Raw genomic sequence first — 12,919 nt, 5'->3', positions numbered from 1 at the left:
CTACTGAGGCTGTGTGCCACAACTACTGAAGCCCGCATGCCTAGAGCCCGTGCTCCACAACAAGAGAAGCCACTGCAGTGAGAAGCCCGCGTACAGCAACAAAGACCCAACGCAGCCAAAAAATAAATTAAAAAAAAAAAAAAGGAAATGATATTGGCTGTTTCTAGGCAACTGTTTTACAGTGACTGATTGTTTCATTCATTCATTCATTTAATAGGAGGACCTATTATGTGACAGGCATCTGCTGGCAGTGGGATACAGCAGAGAGCAAGACAGACATGACCCCTGCTTTCGTGGAGTGTAAACTTTGCTGGAATGGAAATGTCTCCTCCACAATGAAAAAAAAAATCGTCATTTGGATGTGAATGAGAATGGAATCTGGTCTCCAGAGCAGAGTTCCTGGCTTCTAGGCTCGACTGTAAGGTCAGTTCTTGAATTAGGGAAACATCAGTCCCAACTTCAGCTTTCCTTTCCTTTTCGACTTCTCTCAGCCTACACCACACGAAGGCGAATGTGCTCCTTTCTCTCCCAGTGGATGTCCAAACGCGGTCAGAACAACGGGAAAGATGGAACCTCAGATCTGACATTTGTTTGACATATACAAAACTTCCTTCCAGACAGGAAAAACTCAGTTGCTTTTTTTTTTTTTTTTTTTTCCTTTGAAGGCAAGACAGTCAGTATTACCCTTGTCCTGTTTAGACTTTGAAATCCTAAATTGATCCCTATGAAAATTCTGGGTCGGGGAGCCCAAGTAGATTGTTTCTCATTAGTGACATTCTTCCTGGAAGGTCAGGCTAAGGAATGGTAAATAAACCTTCAGATCCGGTACTTCCTCCTCATCCATGATATTTAAAAGAAAGAAAGGAAGGGAGGGGGGAAGAAAGCAGCAGCTTTGTGCTGTGGATACCCAGAATCCTTGGCTTTCATTCGGACAATCCAGGCTGAAGTCTGTGCTTCAGAGTAAAATTTCTGGGAAGTTAGGGAGCTATTTTTTCTCTTCTGTTAATTTGATCTCTTTCATTGGGAGAGCCAGTTAACCTGTCTGTACCTCAGTTTCTCCCCTGGAAATTGAGAGGGATGATTCTATAGTTCAGCTTTTCTGGAATGAATGAAACAGTATTCATAGAGATGTTTCTTGAGCCTGAGTCCCCCTGAACCTGTATTTGTCTGCTCATTTTCTCCACCCACCTCCCTCGGGTCGGGTTGGAATGGGGGCAGGGGCCAGAGAGGTGGAGCTATGTCTGGGATGTGGCAGTGTCCCAAGGGTCTGGTTTGCCCTGATGTGTGCCTTACTGCCTTTGAGTGAAGGTGAATGGGTTCTGAGGCAAGTGCGGGCACGGACCAGGGGAAGTCATTTTGTGAGGGTGTTTTTGATAAACTCTTTCTTGGTGTGAAACAGAGGGGGGCAGGTTTAGACTTCTTGGCAATTTTCACACTTTGATCAATCGGTTTTATGTATTCGTTTAGTCATCAAGCATTTGTTGAATGCCTGCCAATGTGCCAGACAGTGGGGCTGTGCGGTCGGGATAGACTCAGAGACACAGACCACTTTTTCTCAGGGCTTTTCCACACCAGCAAGGAGAGACACAGAGCGACAGACACGTATATAGCAGGGTATGTTGTGCTGAGGCAGGAGAGCACAGGGGACTTATGGGGGCCATGAGACGGGCACTTTCCCAGCCTTGGGCTGGGGGCAGCTGGCCATGGAACACTTCCAGGTTGAATCCTGAAAGTTGAGTGAGGGTCAACCCGGGGAAGGTGTATGGAGACAGCAGGAGAGGGGGCGTTCCAGAGAGAACAGCCCAGAGGTGAGAAAGAGGAAGCCAAGTTTGGGGAACTTGGATTTGTTGAATATTGCTGGGGCCTGGGCGGGCAGAGAGTTTGGGGATGGGGGGGGCGGTGGGAGGAAGACAGACAAAGGCAGAGGAGTCCGCAGGAGTCAAGGGAAGGTCTGGGGGGAGGGCAGGCTGGCACCTCAGGTGTCAGTCCCTAGCATCTGCCAAGCCCAGATGCAAGTGCTGGATTCGCTAGTGGGAGACGTAGAGGAGGAAGCCCCAGTCCCTAAAGGCCTCCCTAAGCTAAGGCGGGAATGCAGGAGCCACACCCAGAGGGCGCATATTAAGAAAACATGAAAACAACAGCAACGAAAAAGCACACCTGCTCCCCGGAGCCATGAGGTGGAGAGCTGAGTGGAGGGGCAGAGGAGCTGAGGGATGTGGGCGGACAGGTGGTCTGCAAGGCCTTGTGGGGCAGGGCTCTTACCGGGAATGCTGGTCAGGGCACCCCTTGAACTCATTTCAGCAGGAAATCCATTGGTTCCAGAGTGTAGATTCCAGATTTGTTATTTTACAGGGCTAACAAGTATGTAATTATCACATTTGGGGCCCTTCAAAGGAAATGCAAACACACACCACTGAACACCCTTAGAAATGTGAGCAGAACCCACCCCACAGTTCTGGATGGAGCTCACCACCATGTCACACATACATCCACTCCAGCCCAGGGTCTGCTCCTGCGTTGGAGGAAGAGAGAATATGAAGGCCGGGCCTGCACCTTACAAGGGACTGGGAGAAAAGCAAGTGAAGAGGGTGGAAGGGCCTCTGCCCAGCCTCTTCTGGAGTCTCCTGGGAAGGAGAGGGAGCAGGATTGGTAACAATAATAGTATCCACCACTCACAGAGCAGCTACAGTGTGCCAGGCACACGCCATCTCCTGTCCTCTCTAACTGTGTTACAGAGTCGGTATTAATATTCCCATTTTACAGAATGAAGAAGCTGAGATTGGTCTGTGTATTAGTTATCTAATGCTGCATAACAAATCACTCCAAAACTTAGTGGCTTAAAACAGCAATAGTCAGTGACTGTGGGTCAGGGATTCAGGAGCATCTTGGCTGAGTGGTCTGTCTTGGGGTGCCTCATGACCCCATGTCAGACATTGGCCAGGCTACGGAGGATTTGCTTCCAAGGTGGCCCGCTCACATTGTTGGCAGGTTGGTGTTGACTGTTGACGGGAGGCCTCAGTTCCGCCCCATGTGGGCCTTTCCACGTGGCTGCCTCATAACCTGGCATCTGGCTTGCCCCACAGAGAATGAACCAAGAGACCAAGGTAGAAGCTGAGATGCCGTTTATGGCCCAGCCTCGGAACTCACACACCACTACTGCTGCCATATTCTACTGGCCACACAAATCAGTCCTGATTTTGTGTAGGAGAGGATCCCACACTGCGGCTCCTTGGGTGCCACTGTGTATCCCACCATTGCTGAGTGCTGCTCGGATTCCAACCCAAGTTGCCTGACCCCGAAGGCAAGGCTCTAATGTCAGATGTTGGGTCAGGAGGAGTGGCTGCATTGATGGGTTAAGAAGGGGACTTCAAGGGGCATGATGGGGTGCCTGGGAGGCAAGTGGCAAAGCCCACTGGGCAGTGAGAGCCACGTTGCCTGTCCTGAGGGAGACTGGGGAGATCCCCAAATGGGACCATACACGTTTTGTGTACTCCGGGTGTTCAGCTGTCACAGCAGGCAGACTCCTAGGGGGCTCCCTCAGTACAGTGAGCTGATATCAGGGCTCCACGGGGTGGGGGGCTCTTTGTTCACATGCGTGAAGGAAGGAAGCAGGCTCACCTTTCATCTGAGAAGGGTATTCAGATTCCCTGTTTGCCTTGCTGTCAGCTTAGCAGAGGGAACCCTGGCCTTAGAGCTTGAGTTGAGCGATGGGGAGGGGAAATAGTGTTGAGAGCCCATTGTGAGGTCCGTCTGAACTCGGCACTCTACATTTTAAAATTTCATGTCATCTGCTCTGGAGGTAGCTATTATTACTCCTGCTTTACAGATGACCGTATAGAACTCAGAGAAATGAAGTAAGTGGCCCAAGGTGTCACGTACTTCCTAAATGACAGAACCAGGAGGCCCCCAGGCAGGTGGCCTGGTCAGCTTGCACCATCTCCAGCAGGCACACTGCCTGAGTCTTCAAAGACAGACAAGGGCTGCACCTGCCCCAGCCATTCGGTGGATCTGAGCATTCGGTGAGGCAGAGACCGTGCTGGGCAGAATTGCGGGCCGGGGGGATGCACCCCGACTCCAAAGCCGGAGTGGGTCCTTCTTCTGAGATTTTTTCTCCTGGGGAGATGAGATTTGGACACGTGAACAGTAGTCCTCTAACATAACTGCTAAGGGTGAGACAGGCTGCCCTTGCTGAGGAACAGATGTGAGCAGGGAGGGGCTGCTGCACTCCCAGGTCACTTCCAGGTGCAGAAGGACACCACTCGGTGGTCATGAGCACATTAGCACTGAGCCCTGGACTCCCAGCTGCACACCCTGAGGACCAAGGCAAAGGATCATTCCCCCTCTCAGGGAATCCTGGGAGATCTCTGAGCAGCCCAGGAAAATGTGAAGGGCCAGGAAAACGTGGGCCGATGGAGAGGAGGGTAGCTGCTGAGCGTGGGTCAAGCGGGCAGGGCGCGTCTGGGCACAGGGAGCTCGACTGCCTCCTGCAGGGGGTTTTGTGAAGGAGTAGCAGACATGACAACACATAGGCTGGGCAGCACCAGAAGGTGGCACATGCAGAATATGGAGCCTACTTTCTTTTGGGCAGTGGGGAGGGTATTGAGAGGCACTTGGAGCAGGGCCTGGCCCATAATAAGTGTTAGTATTATTACCGTTGTCATCATTGTTGTTGTTATTTAGCAGGAGAATGAGAGCTGTGCTGTGGGAATATGATTTTGGTAGCTTGAGCAGAATAATAATAGTAACGATGGTACCTGACATTTATTGAACACTTACTGTGAGCCAGGTCTTTTAAGTACATTGTCTTATGTAATTCCTTATGAGGCAGGTACCATCATTTCTCCAGATGAGAAAACTAGGGCACACAGAGCGTAAGTAACTTGCCCAAAGTAGCCAGGGGACATACGAGAAAGGGACATAGTCAGCATATAGGAAAGTGGTCCAGGCATGAGGTGACTAAGGCCTGACTGGGGTGTGGCCGAGGAAATGAAGAGGGACGGCTGAAAGGAAGAGGTAGTTAGTGGGAAGGAGTGACCAGACTTATTGTCACATGGGTGGTGGGGTGTATGGATGACCCGCAGCCCAGAGAACGGGGGCTGCAGAGACAGGGCACAGAGACATGGCTTCAGGGGACATTTTGAACCTCTGAGCCAGATTTCTATCCTGAAAGGGGTCCTTCACTCAGTCAGTACACATTGGCAACTGTAAAGCCAGTGCATCTACAAAGCCCCAGGCTACCCGCTGGACGTTGGGGATCTCCTTAAGGGGCAGAGGGAGGAGGGCACCGAGTGGACTTTCTGGGCTCTGGAGCCCTGTGATCGGTGCCATCCTGGTGACAGCACGGGGCATCCCAGGTGCTGTGTGAGAGTGGGCCTGGCCGCTGACTCTCTTGCTCTTCTAAGAGCCCTGGCCGCGAGGCTGCAGGGGCTGTTGGAGGTAGGGAGCCCAGCCCTGGGGATGATTCCTGGGAAGCAAGCAGGATGCTTGAGGTGGGGGGAGAGCAGCGGAGGAGACCTTGTTCTGAGTCGAAACCTTGGTCCCTTTAAGTGGGTGGAGAGGACCTGAGCCCTCAGCTGCGGGAGAGGTGGTTCCCTCCACCAGGCTCCCAAACTTCAGGACTGAGATGACAGTGATGATTTTAGAAGCAGCTCTGTCCTTTGGGGCTGGGGGCGCTCTGCCAGGCCTGGGGAGGGGGCACGGGGGCGAGGTGCCGGGTTGTTAGTCCGCTGTGGGCGCCTGGGGCTCTGCTGGTGGAGTGTGCGTGCACGTGTGGAGTACGGGTGGCTGGGTCTCCCTATTCGGGAAGATGCCGCGAAGCCCTGCGTTTGCTCTGGGGGCCCCTTGCAGCATAAGTAGGCAAGCCCTGGATTTCTTGGGGTCCTCAGAGGGGAGGGTATCTATAACCACACACAGACCCCAGGGCATCTGGGGAAAGGCAGCTCTGTAGGCACATTCACACCAGATCCATCGGACAAAGAGACCGGATATTTTGCTGTTTGATAAACTTCGTAAAACAGTGGAGCTGAGTGATTTTGCTGCTGCCTGAATGGAAGTATTCTAAGAACCCATGCCAAGAAGATAAATAAGGCCGTGGCTCCAGGAGAGGAGCTGAAACAAATGTGCGGCGAGAGGTACATCAAAGTAAAACTAGTTCTCCTGACGACCGGGGTTCTCTGTGTGACGGAGTGTGCGCATGTGTGTGTCGGGCCAAGTGTTTGGCAGATACTAGGCTACATCGAGGGGCCTGAAGATGTACCCTGGGCTCTTGCCAACCCCTCTGAAGGCCTGCTTGAGATTTAGCTAGGATTAGGCCCAGCCCTGCTTGGTACAAAGGGAAAGAAGCATTAGAGCCACTATTGGAGATTCAGGCCCTGCAGTCAGCCAGCTGGGGTTAATTCAAACTGGAATATGTGTACTGAGAGGGCAGGGATTCCTCAGTGGGTAGGGTGACCAGCCCCTGTTGGCCAGCGAAAGATTTATCCTGCACTGATGACAGGGGATACAAGCTTGAGTGCGAAAACATCAGCCCTCTCTTATGTGGCTCCAAACACCTCAAGGGATGAGGGGGAGATACAGGGGCATGGAGATAGAACAGAGTGTTAGATCTGGATGGGAGTTTAAACAGCATCTAGCCCAAAGGTTATCAAAGTATGGTCCTCAGGCCAGCAGCAGTAGCATCTAGGAACTTGTGAGAAAGGCAGATTATTGGTGCTCCGTGAGACCTACTAAGTCGGAAACTCTTGGGGTGGAGCCAGCAATTTTTGTTTTAACAATTTTTTTCCGGGTGATACAGATGCAGACTAAAGCTTGAGAATCACTGATCTAGGTTGTCATCTTCATTTAGAAATGAGGGAACTGAGGCGTAAAGAGGGAACTTTTGCCAGGAACAGAGAGCTAATTAGGACACAGCCACTTTCCCCCTCACCCATATGGTCTCAGCTGTTTATCTTGCAAATAACACGGGGGGATTTTAATAAGTTTTTTCTTAGAGGCAATTGTTACGTGTTTATGTATTTTCCATTTGTTAATAAACCATTTAGATCAGCAGTGTCGCTGGGGCCCAGACCTTGGAGTTATTGGTTGTAAAGTTTAGGCTCGGGGAAATGGACTCTCCTTCCAGTTTGGTCCCAAGTCCAGGCAGCCAGGTCCCATTCCTGCAGCTGCCCCCAAGTCACCAGCACCTTCTTCCCCTGTCTATCCCCAGTTGCTTTCTCTGTAACTGCACCACCAGCCCCATAGGCTCCCTCTATGTGCAGATGTTTCGGTCAATAATCCCTCCCTCAATTTGCAGGGCCAAGCAAGGGTGGACGTGGTGGGATTAGTTTCGCCCACTGGCCTTCTCTGCCTTCCTGAGAAGACCTGCCTCTGCTTCCGGCTCTCACAGTGGGCCCAGCATGTTTCCAATATTGCATCAGTGTTTTCCCCAACAGAGTAACGCTTTAATGGGGCAGATTTGTTCTCTGTACGGGAAACATGTGGGCCCTTGTCAGACGCCGTGGGAGCGAGTTGCCCTCCACCATGGCCATCGGGTCACCTCTTGGGGCTCCCGTACCTGTGCTCAGGAGAAGGGCAATTTCCTAGATCCGGTGGTGTGAGGAGGATGAGGGGCCCTTCAAGACTTTGGGGTGAGTAACTCCTCTAAAAGGGCAGAACCATGATAGATAGCCTGTTTACAGCAGCCCAGATTCCTGGGAAATTCATACAAAAATTCTGTTGTGGTCTAAATTTCCTAGCAAAAGAGGAAGGAACCAGTTTGCTTTGTCCAGTGTAAACTGGACCTTACTGAAGGATTTTAAATGGGAGTGGGGTGGGGTAGGAAGGGAGAAACCCACTCCCTTCCTCCTCCAAAGGCCTAGATGGAGATGGTTTGCAAGAGGGTGAGGGGAGGAAGCCCGAGGGAAGGACAGAGTCCCTGGCCTCTCTTGTTAGAGAGCCCTCCCTGGCCCCAAACATTAATGGAAACTTGACTTTCTTTTCCCGAGCCTGGGATTCTTTCCTGAGCCCTGAAATCTCTGAAGCTGGCATTTCTCACCTTCAGGGAGCTGTGACACCCAGGGATGTTTTATCTGATTCACCAACCTTCTCCTCTGCTTTTCCTGCCAATCAGGGGTCCATAACCTGCAGTTAAATAATTAAAGTTAATTAAAGTTTATTTCATTTTGAGCATTTCACAAAGCCCTGGAGATAATTGGAGTTTCCCTAGAGTGCTGCAAAACCAGGTTTGGAAATCTCCGATGAAGAGGACATTGGGCAATGGATGATGGAGACAAAGGAGGAGAAAAGAGAGCAAGAGGTGGGGGGGTGGGGCGAGGCAGAACATTTTGTTTCCACTGGGTCTCCTGTGTGGGCTGGAGGGCTCTAGTTAGTTAAACGGTGATTCAGTCCAAAAACGGTTGATTCCGTTCTGATGTACCGGGAACACAGATAGAAAAGACACAGCCAAGGAGCGACGGAAAGAAACAAAGACAGGGCCTCTCCGGGTCCCCCAACACAGCCACTGGCAGTATCATCCCAGGAAGAGACCTCTATTCTCGACTCCCTCGCGTCCCCCAACCGTAGGGATTTTAGGGAAGCCCCTCTTTACAAATGCAAAGTCTGCTGATTTGAATTAGGCCCCTGAAAACTTGCCTCCTGCCCCGGAAGATTTATTTTATTAAGTGGTCCACACCTGAAAGTAATTGAGTGTCTCGGCATGGGTACAGGGAATGCGGAGGGAGAACGGAGTGGCGGCGGCGGCGGCTCCCAGTTCCTCTCCGGCCCCATGCTCTGCGCCTCTCCGAGCCCGGGTCTCTCCGCCGCGCCTCAACCCTGCTCTGCCTCCCCCGCCGGCGTTGCGGAGAAAGCGGCCTGGCGCGCGAGTGGGAGTAAGGAGGGATACGTGGGGCGATCGGGAGTTGCGTGTGAAGGTGGGTAGGTGGCTGCGCCCAGCGTCGCCCTCGCGCCGACATGCCATCGGGCCCGCTGACCCCGGTGCCCTAGTCCCAACCGCGCGCCCTCGCCAGCCCTTAGACATTGTCGCGCTGGCACAGGAATCCCCCGCCCAAAGTAGGAATAGGAGAGAGATTGAAATAGATAAAAGCATTCGAAGTTTAATGTCAGCATCAAATCTCTATAAAACCAGATCAAAGAGAACAGGCGCTTGGTTTCTTCCGGGATCGCCGGGGGCCTTGGGGCTCAGGGGGCCCCGGGGGTTGAGCCCGAGGCCGCCCGGCGCGTTCTTCTCTCCACCCGGGGCCGAGGATTCCAGCACCGCAGCCCGGGGCCTGAGCCCGGCCGGAGCGCACGCGAGCGGAACCGGGGCGGCGCCCGTGAACTCGGGGCCTGGTGAATTAAGAGCGGCACGCAGGTTGTCCGCCGCGCGTCGAGGTTCTCCGAGAGCCGAGCTGGAGGCGGCGGGCAGAGGAAACGCGCGAGCCGGGAGCGTGGCGCGCGGGGCCCGCGACCCGCGACGGGCAGACGGCACGACGGGAGGGTGGCAGACAGGAGGGCGGGTGTCGGCTGCTCCGAACCCGCCGTTGCAGCTCGCGTCCCGCTCTCTTCCGGGCCGCAGGCCGCAGGCCGTGGCGAGCGGCCGGCAGCTAATTGCCACTTTCCGTCGGTTGTGCGCGCCGAGCCGCGCCGGCTCCCGCGTCTTCCCTGGGTTCCTGCGGCGCGGACTGTGCGTTTGCTTTCGTTTTCTCCGTTCCGTTCTTCCATAAACATACGTGTGTCTCCCTTTGCGTCCCCAAAACGATTCTTCTAAGGTGAATGACCAAATGGAGCTTTCTTCTCGTGCTTAGTCACCGGCAACTTTTGCAGGGTGGAATGAAACTCCCCGGTGTTTCCAATGAGACGTGCAAATTGAGCTCTTTTCTAATTATAAACCTGAAATCTCATAGAGGCTTCAAAGTTACGAACACAAGAAATATGAATGAAGATAAACCCTCACATCTTGAGGATAAATATGGAGAACTTTATTAGTAGCAAAATTATAGTCTCTTTCTCTCACTCCACATAAAAAAGAATTGTAAATTACCGACGTTCTCTGCCTGTATCAATTTTATGTGCTGTAGCATTCCACCCCTCCGGACATAAATTTACATGTCCGCAGAGCCTGCTCATAGGTAAAACCACATGTCTATTTTGTGTGCCTGTGTATGCTGGTACAGTAATCTTGCCGCCATGGACAGTTCATGGCGATGGACGTTGGGACAAGAGTCATTCGATGAGCATATGCATGGAGCACTCTTTGTGTTTGGACACCCGGGAGAAACACCCAGTACTCATAATGGTAAATACACCAGCCAAAGAGGATTTCCTCTCATACATAGCCTGAAATGACAGGAAATCCACAAGCAGAAAAAGGGCAGAAAAATTAAAGAGAGGCTGAAGAAAAGAGGTTGTTGCTGTGAAAAAGAAAAAGGAAGAGAGAGAGAGAGACAGAGACAGAGACAGAGAGAGAAAGAAAGAGAATGAGAGAGACAGAGAGAGAGAGAAAGAAAGAAAAAGAAAGAAAGAAAGACAAAATGTAAAGAGACAGATGCAGTGCTGAAAGACAAAAGGGATAGAAATTCACAACAAAGGGAGGGAAATGTCACAAAAAGACAGATTTTGAGAGGGAAACAGGGGAAAAGGAGAGAGGTAGAACACTGTTAGGACAAGAAATATGTAAAGAGAGATGGAAGGAGAAGAGGGACAGATGGAAGGAGAAAGGGTAGGCACAAAAAGATGTAGAAGAAAGGCATCAAGAAGGATGGAGAGACAAAGAGCGGAGCCCAGAATGGGGGTGGGGTGGGCTGGAGAGGAGAAGATAGAAGCCTTGGAAGCTGGGAGCCTTCCCAGGGCTAGGCGCCTCCCCAGGGCCTCACTTCTCAGATTTCCTCAATGCAAGGGAAATCCAGGGAAGCCTTTGTGGGCGCCGTTTGTTTGCTCCAGACCCAGACCTGATGATGCTGTTGATTTGGTTTTTAAACAGTGGGTTTGCAGCCTTCTGGGCTGGGGCAGGGGTCTGCTAGCCATCCTTAAACCTGCAGATTGGATTGAATTTCGACCACTTTGATGGTCCTGTAATCGTCTCCCAGTTTTCCAATTTCCAATCCCCTCCACCCGGCTGGGGGTTGAAAAGGAACTTTAAAGACGCCTTTGATAACGTCTCACGGTTACATATTTCCATAACAATTTTCTTTACCAGATCGTTATGTCTGATGCAGCCCCAGATGTTCTGGGGGAGAAAAAGGGAACCAGTCCCCCTGTCCCAGCCTGTCAGGCACTGGAGACAGGCGTGGGGAGGCGAACTCAAGTGCCTCAGGAACCAGGACACTCCAGCCCTTCTCTCCTCTTGTGGCCCCTTCCTCCAGCTCTTCCTTGGCCACATTTTTCGAATCTCTCTCAGTGCCAGGGTCCCATCCTCTGCACACAGCTCAGGCACTAGTGCGGCTCTAGGTGTCTCTTTTCCACCCAAACCTGCCTATTTTGGATCTCCTTCCATGCTCTCTGCTTGGTGACGGTTTGTGAAGTGGAGAAGCCACTCCATGCTCGTGTCTCAGTAGGTCAAATTGATTCCAGGTGCCTTTCTTGAGAACTTTAACGGGCCTTTCTGGAGACACAGTGTCCTTAGGAGTATCAGGAGACTTCCTTCTTCCTCAAACAAATGTATTGAATATTACTGTTTGAAGGCACTGAGATGGAAGCAAATGTCAATCAAACGTGTCCTACCCTTAAGGAGTGCGGCATCTGCGCGGTTGGGGAAAGGAGACATGTATGCGAGTAACTTGGGCTGAGGGCTGAGTGAGTGTGAAGAATGCAGGAAAGAGGTGTAATAAAGTGGCCCCAGCGTTCAAAGGCAGCAAGGTGACTCTGGCTGGAGACATCTGGGAAGGCTTCACGGAGGAGGTAGCATCTGCTCTGGGTCCTGGAGGACATGCAGGGTTAGACTGCGTGGTAATGCGGAACAGTAGGCACTGTGGTAGGCTGATGGGGGAGACATTTGGAGGCAGAGGCACTTTTTGGTGCCCTCTCTCCAAATCAGACCTGGGCAGTTATTAGAGCAAGCTTCTCTCATTCAATTCATTTCACCCAACATTTGTTGAAACCGGGCACCGAACTGGGCATGTGCTGGGCACTGGGGTATAGGAATGAAGGAGACAGGTTTCTGCCGTCCTGGCATAGATCGGTCATGTTGCTAGAGCTCATGTTCCACAGAATTCTAAGGGGCTACTCAGGGCCGTTGGGGCAGTGAAAGGGAGGCCAAGCAGCCAGCAGCCCCCACTGCAGCCAGGGCAGTTCCACTTTTTATATACCGGGGTTCCTGTGAAATTTCCTTTAGAAGAAAAGCGGGTCTCTACTGCTTGAAAAGAAAGAAAATCCCTAGTTCATAGGTACTTATGAATTATGAAAAATAACTAAGTGAATAGTTAACTAAATGAAAGCATGAGTGCATGTTTGCCAAAGACTGTGATAATCCAATTCTGGACACCTAAGTTTTGATTTAAAAGATCCAAGGTCCCTTCTGTGCTTTCACTGTCTGTCTGTGGTCTGTGGATAGAGTGTGCATCAGGTCCCAGGCTGCTGTTTTCTCTGAAGTTGTCTTCCCACATCCTGCTCTTTTCTCCCACTCCTCAGCTGGTTGGGAGTGGCTAGGTTCCAGCTATTCCTAGAACACTCAAAGGGTCTTATCCTAATGATATCCCAAGACCCGGCTCCCCAAATGGGGGGTACAGTGGGCTGAACTCAGCCAGTCAGAAATCCTACCCCTTGCTTTTTGTTGTATCTCATGAGTTGCAATATGACAAAACGCCACCAGGGGGCAGGACAGAAACGTGGGGTGCTGCTCTCTAAGGGCATTGTCCATGGACAGTGTGGAGAGTCCATAGCCCATCTAAGCACTGCCCTTCAGGGTAGACTAAGATGAGTGCACATAGCCCCTGCCTGCAAGAAACTT

General features: G+C 51.8%; 1 long non-coding RNA gene across 1 annotated transcript in view; it reads left to right on the top strand.

Moving 5' to 3' along the window:
• LOC149750687 (uncharacterized) overlaps positions 1-12,919 on the top strand; it is a 63,796-nt gene that overhangs the window by 7,866 nt on the left and 43,011 nt on the right. Inside the window, exon 2 of the long non-coding RNA XR_016394552.1 lies at positions 218-423. This is a non-coding gene — a long non-coding RNA (uncharacterized LOC149750687). The remainder of the gene's footprint in view (positions 1-217; positions 424-12,919) is intronic.

The sequence above is a fragment of the Delphinapterus leucas genome, chromosome 1, assembly GCF_059928025.1.
Source record: "Delphinapterus leucas isolate spDelLeu-1000000601 "Yukka" chromosome 1, BTC_Dleu_Yukka2, whole genome shotgun sequence".
NCBI classification, from domain to species: Eukaryota; Metazoa; Chordata; class Mammalia; order Artiodactyla; family Monodontidae; genus Delphinapterus; species Delphinapterus leucas.
This window is presented reverse-complemented; position numbering and strand designations above follow the sequence as displayed.